Raw genomic sequence first — 14,651 nt, 5'->3', positions numbered from 1 at the left:
TGCTACTTATGCTGGACAACCTTAAATCAAAGTTCCCTATTGTTTTAGAAGGACTGTAATTCCACACCACACTCCCACAAACCAAGTACAGACTTCTTTGCTGACGTGTCCTCTTATCTTCAGTAGTGGCAGTTTCAGGAAAATCATATTATTAGCTTACACACATATTCTGTACCTTTTCTGATAGAAACTTGAGGGTTTTGTTTTGTTTTGTTTTGTTTGTTTTGTTTTGTTTTGTTTTGTTTTGTTTTTCTTGTGTACTATATAGATTCAGACCTTGCAAGACCCTCGAGGGATGTCTATAGCCTTTTTAGATTTTTGGGTTGCAATTTGTGCCAGAAATGTCTCTCAATAAGTTAAAGAACCCCTTACACATGTGAACCTTTTTGCTGCTGACAAAACTTGGCACAAACTAGGTTAAGGTAATGCCAAGGCACAGACCTTTGCAGAATCGCTGGCTAAACATCCGTGACTTGCACTGAAATGAAAGCACAGTTCCCTTTGATGTTACTGGCTCAGAAAGTTGCAACCCGGTTGGCATTCTTGTCAATGCTCTCAGCAGACAGAACCATCTTCTCTCTTCAATAGCTCCTTCCTTCTGGTTAAAGCCCAACAGATAATTGTAGATGTTGCCAGAGTTGAAACAAGCCAGAGGACAGATAAAGGGATTTCACTCTTCAGCTTTCTCAAAGCTGCATCTTCTAAAACAGTCAATTAAATGAATAGGAATCAAAACCTGTAAGTCTTTTAAGATAACCCAAACAACCATCAAATTAAATCTTTGTCTTATGTAAACATATTTTGGGTATTTGACTTGATATATATCAAGATGCTGCCTGCAACATTTCTAGTCCTCTACATAATACAGTTTCTTATCCCCGGTGTGAAATACTGGAAAGGATACTACCTCCCACATCTTTAAAGCTCTGAGAATCTGGCCGAATTATGCTTTTAGACAGGCTTTTCAGCTAAAGGTTTTTTTGGCCACATTGTTGCTTTAATACAGACAGTTAACTGATTTGCTTACCAAGGCTAAAAAGCTTAAGGCCTACCACAGCTCATGGATTCTGTAGGGATTATCATAAACGTAGGCTAAAAAAAAAAAAAGTATGGTTATCTCTGTGGTTAAGAGTTACTGAACTGGTGTTATGCACAGCACACAGACTCATGAGACCAGCTGATATCAAGGCCAATTGATACTAATTACCCACAGCACAGGGGGGTATACCTGTAATGCTAGCGAGGGACACTATCACTATGGAGGATTATTAAGCATAGAGGTGTGTTTACAAATTTGTAGGTTTTCTTAAACACCTAATAATTATTTAACTTTAAAGTGATTTTTCTGTTCTATTACTGATGCAGCTGATTAATTATGTGTTGCTAATAAATTTTTCATCCCTAAATTACTTTAAATCATATACATGAAGCTTTTTTTTCCTTGTGACAGAAGTTTTATGCCACGTATCATGCAACTTGGAGATAAACATATGAGTGGAATCACTCTTCTTTCTGAGGATTCAGGAAGTCTTTTTAGGTGTCTGCAAAATATTCTGCCACTTAGAATGGACAGGCATCTCAGACACCAGGCCATGCTGAAACAAAAGAAGAATAAGGAAGAAAAAGTTTCTGAGAAGCTAACAATAAAGTACAAGCCTCACGGAAGTGCTTATTTCATATGTTCACATACAGAAAAGCAAAGGAGAATTCTGACCTTGAATGTAACCACCAAAATGTATTTTACTGTGAGCAGTAGACACAGGAATAATCAAATTATTACCACTCTGATAATGAGGTTCCTCTGAAAGTCATCATTCTTCCCAACTCTTGCATCTAAAAATACTCTAGGGAGACTGCACAGTCATGGTGCTTTCTGAAGGAACACTTAAATATTGCCTTTTTGTTGTTAGCCATATTTTTTCTGTTTATGTGTAATATTAAAAATAAAGTTGAGCTGGTTAAACTGTGCTTTTTACCAAATGAAACATTCATGATCTGCTGACAGACACAAATATTGTTTAAGGTTATTCCTCTCTACCTTGGAGAGGATGAATAGGATTTAGATCAGCCTGAGGAATCAATTCATACTACCACAGGGACAATGTGCTTTATAATATGTTCTCTCTCTCTCCCTATCTAGTTCCTGATCCACCTGACTCCTAGGCAATCACCTTGTCAATGCATTTTCTTCTCATAAAGCGCTCAAAATTATGGTTTTGAGCTGTTGTTTTTCTTTCACTTTCACCTGGGAGATCTGAATTATGCTACTTTCTAAATAAAAATATTAAGAGTACTATAAGACTAGGTACCATTCAAATTAATTTGCTTCACAGTTTGATCAGTGCTCTGGAAGTTACAGGTTTCATAGCACTTTATGAGGTACATTTCACAGCATTGTATCAGCACTGTATGAGATATATTTCACAGCTTTTTACCATAGCATTTCATAAAATATATTTGATAGCATTTGATGTAGCCACTTTACCAGATAGCATGAATAGCATTTTAGCAGAAAACTTTTAGGGGACACTTTGTGGCATACAGTTGCCTACAAATATAAATTCACAGAAAGAGAGGTGAAGAGCAATTCTAACTCTTATTATTCTTTAGAAAATAATTGCAAAACTTAACTTATTTCACAGAAGATTTTCATACAAGAAAATCTAATATGGGATTTCAGGCATAGAGCTGCCTTCTCATGTGTCTTTCCAGTCCAGTAATATTTGTACATAGCATTATATTGCTGTAAATCCTCTCAGTGCATCCACAATTGAGGGTGTATTTTCTGCCTCCTGTTCTCAAAGATTAGTTCTAAGAGGCCTGACACAAGACACTCCTGTAGAAATACAGTCTCTGTCCTGACTCATCTAAGCTACTAATGGGTACTTCTATAACATTCAAAGACTGCTGCCAGGATCTCTCAGCCAAGTCCAAAAGCTAATGTAGACATTTTAAGAACAAGTAGGGTACCAAAATTCAGAAGTGCTAGGTTAGAGCAGTAACCTAAACACAGTTTCCCTAGTAGTTGTAAAATGGCAAAAAGAAACTCAAAATTACAAACTTTCATTTTTCTCTGCTGCCATGGAAACAAAAGTGCGCACTCTTCACAGGCTCAGATTATTTACCAGGGTGATTAAGAATAGAATCATAATCAGTCTATCAACACCTGCCATATCTGAAGAGGAAACAGAGAAGACAAAAGAAGTTGTATTTGAAGAATTTTAAGTGAGGTTAAGCAGGTTTCTAAAGGGTTTCTTTGGTCTGAAAATGCTAGAAGGACAGAGAAATGACATGATCTAAAGTGTATAACTGAACAGAATCTTTATAAGATTTATTAAGAGTATGGTTTAATAACCCAACTTAGCAACATCTTTATATAAAGCACAGAAAGACTCAACACAAAAGCCAGCTCATCTACAGCTACCTTTAGATAGAAAGCATACTGGAAGGACATAGCACCTTAGACTAGAACAGATGACGTTGTTCTCCACCACATTCCAAAGCAGTGATCTGTGAGAATGACTATTTGTAGAAGTCCATCAACAAAGGCCCAAATAAAGTCTTCCTAAACTAGCATAGCAATCTACACATTAGAAGAATAAATAGGAAGATAATATTTAAATAAGCATAAAGACAAAATGTATATAGCAAGGACAAATTTTGAAACAAATTTGTTCAGTTTATCTTGTAACACGTTTGTCCCCAAGTTTCATTTTAAAAATATTTAAAATCATTATCATTTTTCCCTGCAAAATGCATGTAAAGGAACTCCAGCGATCCCTTTATGTCTCAACAATTCTATGACTCTCCATAATAAAAATTAAATAAATACGTATATAGATAGATACCTGTTCAGAAGACTGGGGGTTCATACTCATCACAAGCATATGGAGAAGCTTCTCAGGACGTAGAATTAATCCTTTCTGCAATAATAATAAAAACCAATGTGATTGAAGTGACAAAAAATGTGTCAGAAGCCTGTACAAAATCAGTCCTCCATTTCAGCAGGCACTTTGCCCTCAGTGAAACTGTGTGAACTACTGGATGACAGATTTACATATCACAGCTTTGTCAATCACAAATATTAGAATGTTCTCCAAAATATCTAATTTAACAGTATTGGATTTTATAAAAAATAATAAACTAAAGAAATAGCTCTCTACAACACAAATGACAAAATACATATCCATAAAGAAATAGCAATGACAGAATACCTTTTTGGCACCAGTACTGAAGTTTTATGCAAATAAGAGGAGTAGGAAAAGCTGGTTATATTTCGATCCATTTCATATGAATGTATTTTCAAATACTATGTAGCATTCTACTTGCATCCTTTTCTGCTTTCCTTTATTTCTCTTTTATTCATGTACAGAAGAAAATATTAAACTCTACATTTTCCATTCAACACCGAAATAACACCTGGCATACTTTTATTTCTCATTCTTTGTCTTGTAGTATTGTTCACCTTGACTGAATTGCCAACAAACACAGAGAACAAAGCAATTTAATCTCCATGCGTGAGAGCATGTACACCTGCACAAGGCCTGATTCTGTAATTCCTTTCTTACACAGAGAAATGTTAATCATGTAAGAAAAAATCTATGGGCTTGGGCCTAAGGAAAGAAAGAAAAAAAACAACACTGTAAACTGCCTAGAGGAAAGATAAAAGATGCAATTTTAGTTATGTAGGGTCACTGACACTGACATTAAATCTCTGTTGCAATCACAGACCAACTACAGAGGCACAGTAAGACCTGTATCTTAAATGTTTCAAGATGAGGAAATAATGAGTAAATAAATGAAAATGCACAAAATGAACGACAAGTAATTTAGGCTATAATCTGTCAGGGTACGTTTCTGCCAGTACCTAAGAAACTGCAGATATATGGATAAAACTAAGCTCTGCAAGAGGCTGATGAACTTCTAAAAGAAATGCCTTATTTGTTACGAAAAACAACATAGACAAAAGAATTGCAGCACTCTAAGACCTCCAGAAAGGTCAAACCTTGAAGGCTGTTTAAACTCAGTAACATAAAGGAATTAAGTTGTGAAGCTGTGTATTTTCCTCTTACAAAACATGTTACAGAAGATGAACTGCAGCATCAAAAACTTTATAGTATAAGCACTTTCTTAGCTTAGTCTGAAATACTTGAATAATTTTTTTGTGTTCTGCATTTTAATTAGGGCAAATTTGTACCTACAAAAACCAATCAAAAGAAGCCACTGAAGAGCAGTCAGTTTTCCACTGGAAACAAACAATAAAAACATATTTCCTTTCTCGCATATAAGCAATAGCGTGTGTACCCTAGTTGATATTTGGTCTCATATACTGCAGTAGTAACTAACAATGATTTAAGAGAATTAACAAATAATTTGTGTTACACTCAAGCTGAAAAGATATTGGAATAATGTACAATATAAATAATGCATTTAGTTATTGAACAACCATTCTAGGTTTAATGTCAATGAAAACACTGCTCATATTTCAGACAGATACCTCTAAAGAGTGATCTTACAAGAACTGAACAAAATCAGAGTTAGAGTAATATTCTCTTTGACCACCTTCAGGACTACCAGAAGGCAGGTATTTCAGGCACGGATTCTCAGGAACTAATTTTTCATTGTGTAAGATGCCACCTGTTACTGAAGAAAGTCTATATAAAGTGCAGACACTTTGACATAGGCTAGGATATCCCTCTTGTTGTTGGATCTACACTAATTAGAAGTTTGAATGTCACCATTCTGACCTCTTCAAGAACGCCAAAAGGATTTTTATATGGAAAAATTCTATTTTATTAAGAAGCAAACTAAAATGACTTACTAGAATCACAAGGTAGCACAGAATAACCATAAATAGGAAGAACAGAAGAGGAAATTAAGAAAGAAGAATAAGTTCTGCCTTTATTTTCTTTCTCCCAGGGTTGGATTGAGTGACGATAATGACTTTCTGGTTAGCAACAAAATCTTCAGTTTACAAATTTTCTCTTTCCATCACTGAAAATGTGGCTGCTGCCAACTCTTCTTTGTAATTTCTTTGTTTTCTATTATCTTGTATACTCTTTTCTCCAGTCCAAATCACCTAGCATCTTTTATCTCCTGAATGCACTCAAGCACATGCAAAGAAAGACACAGTACACCCTTTCTCAGTGGCCTGATCAAATCCTTTCTTTTTTTATTTTTCATTTTTAAAGAATTTGATATACAAACACACAGAAGAGATATCATCCATCATAACTCTCAATCCTGCAGCAGCCGCCCAGTAGCAGCCCAGAAGCAAATGCCCAAGACATGTTTCGCTTTTGTCTTCACAGAGCCCTAGCAATTAATATTAAAGGTCCTCTTAGATCTAATTTAGATGCAAAGTATACACACTAGACATTCTAAATTACATATTAAAAAATTACTAACAAACAAAAATATTTCCACAAGTGTCTGTGCAAATGGTACAGATTTCAAGGCAACCAAGTCCAGACACAAGCTATCCATGTACAAATATCATTTTTTAACTGTAATGAATACATATTGATACACAATTGTTCCCAAGAGACCAAAATAAATATGTAGAATCATAGAATCATTAGAATTGGAAGGGACTTTAAACGTCATCTATTACAACTCCCTACAATGAATAGGGATACCTACAATTAGAACACACACTCATGGAAATAGTTTTGAGGGTGGATGAAGGATGGACAACACAAAAGCAGTAAAGAATCTTCTTACACAATTATAATTTATTCAAATCCAGGTCTATCTGGAAGCTGCAGTCACATCTTACTTAACTACACTGAAGAAGTGTTATTGTGTAAGTATACCTGCTATACAGCCATTGTTAAAAGCAATACATATTTCTTCGTGTTTTTTTTTGTTTTTTTTTTTAATCTAGCTAAATACAGTGGACCAATAGACTGAATATAAGAGTAAATTCTGCAGTACTTGGCTGAGCTGTCAAGTACTGAGTTGTGAAGTACCTCGTTATCTATGATTCTATGTGCATGCACACATAAAACCAACTTTGTTAGTACATTTCAGAAGTGAATATAGAATTACTAGCACTCAAAACTATGTTAGCATAGCCTATGTTAAAATTTATGTAAGTCCTAGGCTAAAACACAGGAAGGGTGGTATAGGATATTATCAGGAAAGTATTGAAGAATATTGACAAAATTCATAGTTCTATGGAAAATAAGTTCTTCAAAACAAAATAAATACTATACACTGTACTTTGAGGTTTAGTTGAAAACATTATGAATTTGTGTCCTGTTAAACATCACTCTCATTTAAGGATTTCCTTTTCCCCTCTCCCTTCCCCTCTCAGTCACACAGCTGGGAATTCATGTATTTTCACACCGCTACCATAACTTCTTTCTGGCACTTCAGAATGTTCAAACGACCTCATCCAAATTAACAGGTTATTGTAGGTCTACTGCAAGAGAACTGAAGATAAGCAACATTTTCAGAATCAGACTTTTAGGGATTATTGTGTCCTGAGGTGGGATGATGAACATAATTTGACTTTGATGTGAATAAGATAAGAGGGATCGAGTTGTTCACATGTGAATATATTAAAGTATGGATAAAGAAAGCTTTTCTAAAGTAATAAATTGAAAAGCATACAACGTAACCATAAGATTCCTGACGCTGAAGGGAGGGCGGGGGGGAGGGCGGAAGAACACAACTGAAATAGCTGCAGCCAATAGCTTAAATGATGTTTTAAATGATTGCTCTCAAAACTGTACTCTAAGTGGAGAGTCATTATCCAGTTTACTGAGGCCTTTCTGGAGAGCTTTCAATTCAGTCACATTAATATTTATATATGTGCTTGAGAAAATATTACATCATTATGATTAGTTTTTATTATTGATATAGAAGTGTGAACTGATGAGGAGATGACAGCCTGCTGATTGGTACAGAACAAAGTAGGGCATATTTGGGCAATCCAGTGTTTAAAAATGTTAAATACAAACTTATTTAAGTAAGAATACACACAACACATTAAAAAGTAGCATAGGCCTTCTAAAAGCTGTGTGCTGAAATACAGTAGGGTTGTAAAGAATGTTGGAGTCCTGTTAGGTAATCAGATAAACAGGACCTACTGCTGTGATATTTTCTCATTTGTGAGCATAAGAGTCAGATGTCAAAAATGATACTGCACCTGCATGACAAGTCCGTTAAATCCTTCTATAATATTGTATACATTCCAATATCACAGGACCTAGAAAACTTGGTTGACGGCAATCTCTTGAGGCCATCGAGCCTAACTTCTTCAAAGAGGGATTACTGTCAACATTAGACCAGGACTATAGTCTAGATGAGCCTTGAAGCTTGCTCTGCTCAACCAGGCAGTTGTTGAGCAACAACTTGTTGAACAACCCTGTCTTCTATGGGTAACTTGCCCTATTCTGTTACCAAAAATAATGTTCCTAATGTATGGAGAAACCAGCCAAGTTGCAATTTGAGACACTTATTCTTTGCAATATGGTTTTCGGTACACTGACATTAACCCATGAGACGAGGAACAAACATTTCTACATTTCTACTTCTATCTTCATGTTGCACCAAGTTCATACATACAATCTGGATTCAGTATCTTTGGAAAGCACATAAAAATTATTATTCTTTTTTTAATGACGTTTGGCCATTTGTATGTGTATATATATGCATGCATAAATGAGATGAAATTACAATCCAAAACTGACAACAAAAAAACAATACAAATCCCAGCAATACATAGATTTTTACTGATATGAAGGTCTACAATTACGTGAAAGTTGACAGAGCTATAACATATTCATGTTACATATATTCAGTGATCAGCACAAGAGATGACTGACTGGATTTTCACAAGAAAATTTCACAATTTCTTGTTAATCTGTTTTTATCCTTCTTATACTTCAAGCAAGAGACAGCATAAGAAAAAATAAGTGAAATTGAGAAAATCTTGCTGTTAACTCAGAAACAAGGAAGGACTATTTTATTTCTTGGTTTTATGTACAGTGACACGCTTTTAATTTTCTCCTTGTTGTTTTTATGTGCCAATTTATCTTCTGTGTTTCTCTTTATCCACTATATGGCATAATGAAGCTGCCAAATACTGAAATTTTTATAAACTGAAAGGAATGCAATGACCTCTAGTGAAGGATGACAGTGTGAGCAGGAAGACACTATGCAGTCATTTCTACAAAATTTCTACAAGGATTCATTAATCACTTGAATCTAACACATTAATTAAAAATAATAATAATTTTTAAAAGTTGGTTGCCTTATCGTTATTATTCTTTATCATCCTCATATGACCATTTTTTTTCTCACCTTTCTTCAAGCTTTTCAGCAAATGATTTAACACCAAAAATCAGAACACTGACTGAAATGCAGATATACATGTTCTTTCTAACAAGCAGTTATATTTCTGTGGTAAAATAGTGAAATGATCCCTCAGTGTTCCAAAGGAAACAACAACACTGACAGCTAAAGACTATAAATGACACCTTCCTATTTTGTGATAACTGCCATGATTACATTTGTTATCACTGTATCTTATTCACAACCACATATATTATCCTTTTTTTTCTTACATATGAATTGGCCACCACACTGTGAGATATTAAATTTTGGAAAACCTGTTTTACTATTATTCAAAGCAATGAACTCCTACATACTTGTTTAGAAACTGCTTTATCTTGTATCTCTTTAGGATTCAGAGTATATTTACAATTTAGAAGAAAAAGCAGTGCAATTTTATATGACTCTTCTACTAAATTGTTGCACTGTTGACTGGGACATGAACATGTTACACCAGAAAATTTGTTACTAATCTAGTACCAGTCATTATGCTGATACTCCACTGCAAAATGAAATTGTATAGATAGTAAAAATGTAGTATTAGAAACAGTAATTCAAGCCTAATGAAGCAACATTAGCACTTTTATGTTGTACTTTCTAATTACAAAGTCTGTTAATGAAATTGGGGCATTTACTTAATTGCTGTGAACAATTATTTTCAAATTAAGCCTAGCAATTAAATAGCATGATTAAACTCATAGCAAAGGCTTTTTCGTAGAAATACGTTAAGTATCTTGCCTGCAGTATTATGCATGGTTGTCAAAAAAAAAATCTTCTGATTTGCCAATGTAAATTTAAAGCAATGGCAATGACATCTCACTGAGAACAAGAATGAATACGCAAAGAAAGGAGAAAAAAGATCCCTAATGAGGAGGCCAAACAATAGCCAGATAAACTGTTGTAAAAACTAATTATATTGGTGGTATTTTCTTTCAATTTCTTCTATACAAAAAAGGGTCAAGGAGATAAATATAAAACCATTATTTTAGCTTCCATTCCACGTAACAGAGAAGATGAAACAAAATGCTTTTCCTGTTTGGAGCAACAATTAATGCTATAAGGCCTGTAAGCCATCAGACTGCTTTAGCAGTTAATATCAGGAATTTTACTGGTAAACCCACTGAGTTTATTGAGTAACCTTAACAGTTTTTATTGCCAGTACTAATACAGCAAGATGGCAAATACCACTGGATAGGACACATATGTTCCCATGAAGCACTCAAACAATTCTGAGACACTAGATGTGGCACTGTATCTCACATGAGATACAAGTTCTGTGGTATCTTGTTGCCTAGTCTAATATGAAAAAATATATGTGTAGCCTTCAAAATTTGAAATGAATTTAGTCAATGCTCAGAAAATTATCTAAGGAACATATTAAAAATACACGATGATTGCAGTACAACAATAAAAATAAGAAAGAAACATAACAGTGAGAAAACTGAGATAACGCTACCTTTTTCCAAGTAGTATTTGTGTGCAACTTCTTTTCCCCTGCTATGAGCTCACAAAAAAAAAAATTGCATCCAATGTAAATAATAAAGCCTGCCACTCTAATACAAAGAAAAAAAAAAGAAAAAAAAAAAAAACAACCACCTTTGGAAAGTGGTTAAAGTGTTTCCAGTCATATACAGAACATTAGAAAATTTCTAAATTTTGCTTTACTGCAGCTGTTCAGCATATTGAGCTACTATTCCTTGTGCACTGAAGGAGATATACATATTTTAATGGGATCTAAATATTAAACACTTTCTTAAGTGGTTTGATCAAGGACTTGCAACATGAAGGCTTCACAAAATGCAAAACAGAAGAGGATGTATCTAACAACTTAAAAAAAAAAAAAAAAAAACTTGAATAAATTTGGCCTATTACTTGAATTCATTCTTCCCAATCCCGCGTCTATCATAACATGATAAGTTGTCTTGCATTCAGCTAGCACACAAGGTGGAATAAAAAGTGAAAAGCAGGTGAAAATGTCCATTTGGAGACTTAAGACACAGTCACTTTTTTAATTCCTATATTTCACCACAGTAATCACTACAGTCCCCTTTCTATCCATTCAAAATCCTTAGCTTAATGGCAGAAGTTACTTACATGTTTATTTTTAAAATGTAAGACTAACACTGTAAGTTGGTTTGCTTTTTAATAATGAGTTGGAAACGAATACAGTCAATATAGTACTGTAGAATTTTCATAGATCATAAGGTTAACAGAACATACTCAGTAAAATTGTTCCACAAGTAAACATATTTTTCCGGTCTGAAATGAATATAGAAAAGGGAGTGCTATGAAAAAAAAAACTAAAAAACATAACCATTGTTGATAGATTAGAAGTTTGCACAGTTTGATGTTCAAAATTGCCTGCTGCTAAGGTAAACATCTTACATTAGAACTAGGGTCTCTACAAATGCTTTTCTTATGTGAATTTATTTTAAACTTTCCTAGTTTTTAGCTGATCACTGTTTGTCCTCTCCCAGTCAATGGCCAGGGCTCTGGCTGCACTATAGCACTACAAAGCGCAGCATCTTCAGTGAGCCTGTATACTGTGATCACAGTTTTATATAAGTAACAGCAAGAAGTCATTATTCTAGGATGAGACTTAATATAATGGCACAGCATAGAGGTATGACAGTCATACCTGGAGTGTCCTCATACCAGGAAACACAAGATGGAGCATGGAAAAGTATAGGAATAGAATTTGACAGGACAAGGGGAAATGGTTTCAATCTAAAAGAGATTTAGACTAGATATAAGGAAGGTTTTTTTACAGTAAGTTTAGTGAGGCACTGGAACAGGCTGTCCAGAGAAGTGGTGGATACCCCATCTCTGAAGACACTGAAGGTCAGGCTGGATGGGGCTCCTCCTGCTTTTAAGTTCACTTATACTTAAATCAATTCAGACTATAGCTAAACCAAACTGACCGTAGATGTAACTAAGAAAATACAGAAATAGTATCTGACATTTGTAAAGACACTATACATAAAATTCAGATTTTTCCTTGCAAAAGGACTCCAGATGATGCTAGCCCACTGTAACATACTAGCACTAAGACTAGCAAAAAAAAACTTCATAAGTAGAATCAAGAAGGGCAAAGGAAAAGAAACTGTAACACCAGAGGAATGGGAAGAAACTAAAAATAACGCATATTACTATTTTGACTAAATTATTACTGATACTTATTCTGCCCAGTAATATCTATTTATTTCCTCGTAATAATTAGATCTGTATTTTGAGTCTTGGACTAAGTTGATTAAATTTCAACTTTCTTCAGAATTAATTATTAGCTTTTAGTGAAAGTGTGCCATCTCTCTGGATATAGACAAATTTTGAACATAACTACTTTGTGGAGAAAAAGGAAAGCCTGTAAAACCTTTTACCATTTAGGGGACATTCCCTACGTACTCTCTTCAGTAATTACAGAAGACTAAACAGACTTCTTTAACAACATGCTCAAAAACTAAGAAAAATAAAATAAAATAAAAACTTTGGGAAAGATTAAACCAAGGGCATTGTGCTCTGTTCCTTTGCCCTGAGTAAAGAAACATTTCAGTTTCAGAGAAGAGAAGAAATCCCTGAGGCCACTATGGCTTGAGGGGACTAAATAACCCTTTAGCTTTCTGTAAGAGGTGCTACAATCCCAAATGGATTCACCTGTATAGTCAAACTTGTATAATACCTCCAGGAAACTGCTTTTTTTGTTGTTTTTTATTTTCTTCTCACAGGGCAGAATTTTTTTAAAGGACAAAAATACAGTCATTCTTACAAGCCAGACAATAATAACAATAATGTAATAACATAATAATATACATAATATAATAATAACACAATGAAGTAAAACAAAACACTGTAATTAAGAATAAGACTGTACCATACTAATCCCAGAATAAACAACACACATATATCTCCCTACTATATCTTACAGAAGACGTGACAGAGCTGAGTTTTTCAGTGGAAATCAAACTCCAGAATTGATAAGCAAGATGAGTAAGACCTTGCAACATCTAAGAAAGCCATCTGGTTTATTATTCTTTTCTTCCCTAAATGCCTTGAACTGACTGAGTCAAGAGTGTGGACAGGGTGGTTAGCAACAAAAAAGACTAGTAGAGGTTATCAGAATTCAAAAACAAAAGATGTTAAACTAGAAACTGAAATGATGCTGACCAAACTAGACTAGGAGAGGAAAGAATTCCTAGAGGATCTGCTAGCTATACAAGAAGTTAGAAGGCTTATACAATAACAAGAAGCACAGGAATGAAAGGGGGCATATATGAAAGAAAATCAAGATATAAAAGCAAGCAATCTGCTAATACAAGTATTGCTAAGGAAATCTCAGCAGCAGTCTTGGCAATAATGTGGGACTCCAAGGTCTTGAAGGAACAGGTTAAAGACCTGAGCCCACACAGTGAGGCTGGAGAAAGTAGATGCAGCAGAGCCATGGATCCCCTAGGCTACGATGGACTGGATGCTCAGTGAAGGTGCTAACCCTCTCCCAGAAGAAGTCATTATATTCTAAATAACACTGGTGCATGTGCTCCATATTTTAGCTTTATTTTAAAAATACAGAGTAGATGACCTGAGCATGTTTGTAGTTCTACAGTATGCAGACATAGGAACAGCTTGGGATGTGTCAGAGAGCTGAAAAAGGGAGGCAGGGGAAATCTCCAGGATAATTAATAAAATTAAGAAGAAGGAATCCAGTGGGAGAGGAAATGTCTTGGAGCCTCCACAAACTGATGCTTTTGCTACTGTAATTCCTCAGCACCCTTCTTCATCAAAAGACAAGGAAATAGGGCGGTAGGGTAAAAAAATGGAAGGTTGAAATAACAGAACCCCTCCATCAGTATTAAAAAGTGCTGCAGCAAGGAAACAGCAGTCGGATCAAACATGAGTACACATAGAGAAATCTGAGGAGGCTATTAGACAGAGCTCCAGTATGTGTGTTAGTGGATCTCTTGGTAGAGACTGTCAATAATTAATTATTCAATTAATTGATTAATTAACATGACTGATTAATATATACTCCCAACTTATCAATGACAGAGCAAGAAAGGAGGCCTACTGGTGAAATAAATTTATAATGTGACAAAGTAACAGAAGCTTAGATGCTACTAAGCACTGATGCAGCCACTAACATAATCAAGCATTCCCAATTACTGAAGCCATTAAGTGGAGATACAAGAAGAATTATACTTCTGGAGTCTTTTACTGGACACGCCATTAATGCAGAAGACATTAATGCTACTGAGGTATATAGCAGTCCTTCAAGAAGAAATGAAACTTCTGTACAGAGCTGAAAGCTAACAATCCGC

General features: G+C 34.8%; 1 long non-coding RNA gene across 1 annotated transcript in view; it reads right to left on the bottom strand.

Annotated features, from left to right (window-relative positions):
* Positions 1 to 1,407: 1,407 nt before the first annotated feature.
* The window catches only part of LOC116652899 (uncharacterized), a 123,152-nt gene continuing 109,908 nt past the window's right edge, over positions 1,408 to 14,651 (bottom strand). The window contains exons 2-3 of the long non-coding RNA XR_004306097.2: positions 3,849 to 3,923; positions 1,408 to 1,595 (exon numbers count right to left, since the gene is read on the bottom strand). This is a non-coding gene — a long non-coding RNA (uncharacterized LOC116652899). The remainder of the gene's footprint in view (positions 1,596 to 3,848; positions 3,924 to 14,651) is intronic.

Source organism: Coturnix japonica, chromosome 2 (assembly GCF_054131305.1).
Source record: "Coturnix japonica strain WE chromosome 2, WE-NBRP24, whole genome shotgun sequence".
In the NCBI taxonomy this organism is placed as follows: Eukaryota; Metazoa; Chordata; class Aves; order Galliformes; family Phasianidae; genus Coturnix; species Coturnix japonica.
The sequence above is the reverse complement of the archived record's forward strand: the minus strand, read 5'-3'. Positions and strand labels throughout refer to the sequence as shown.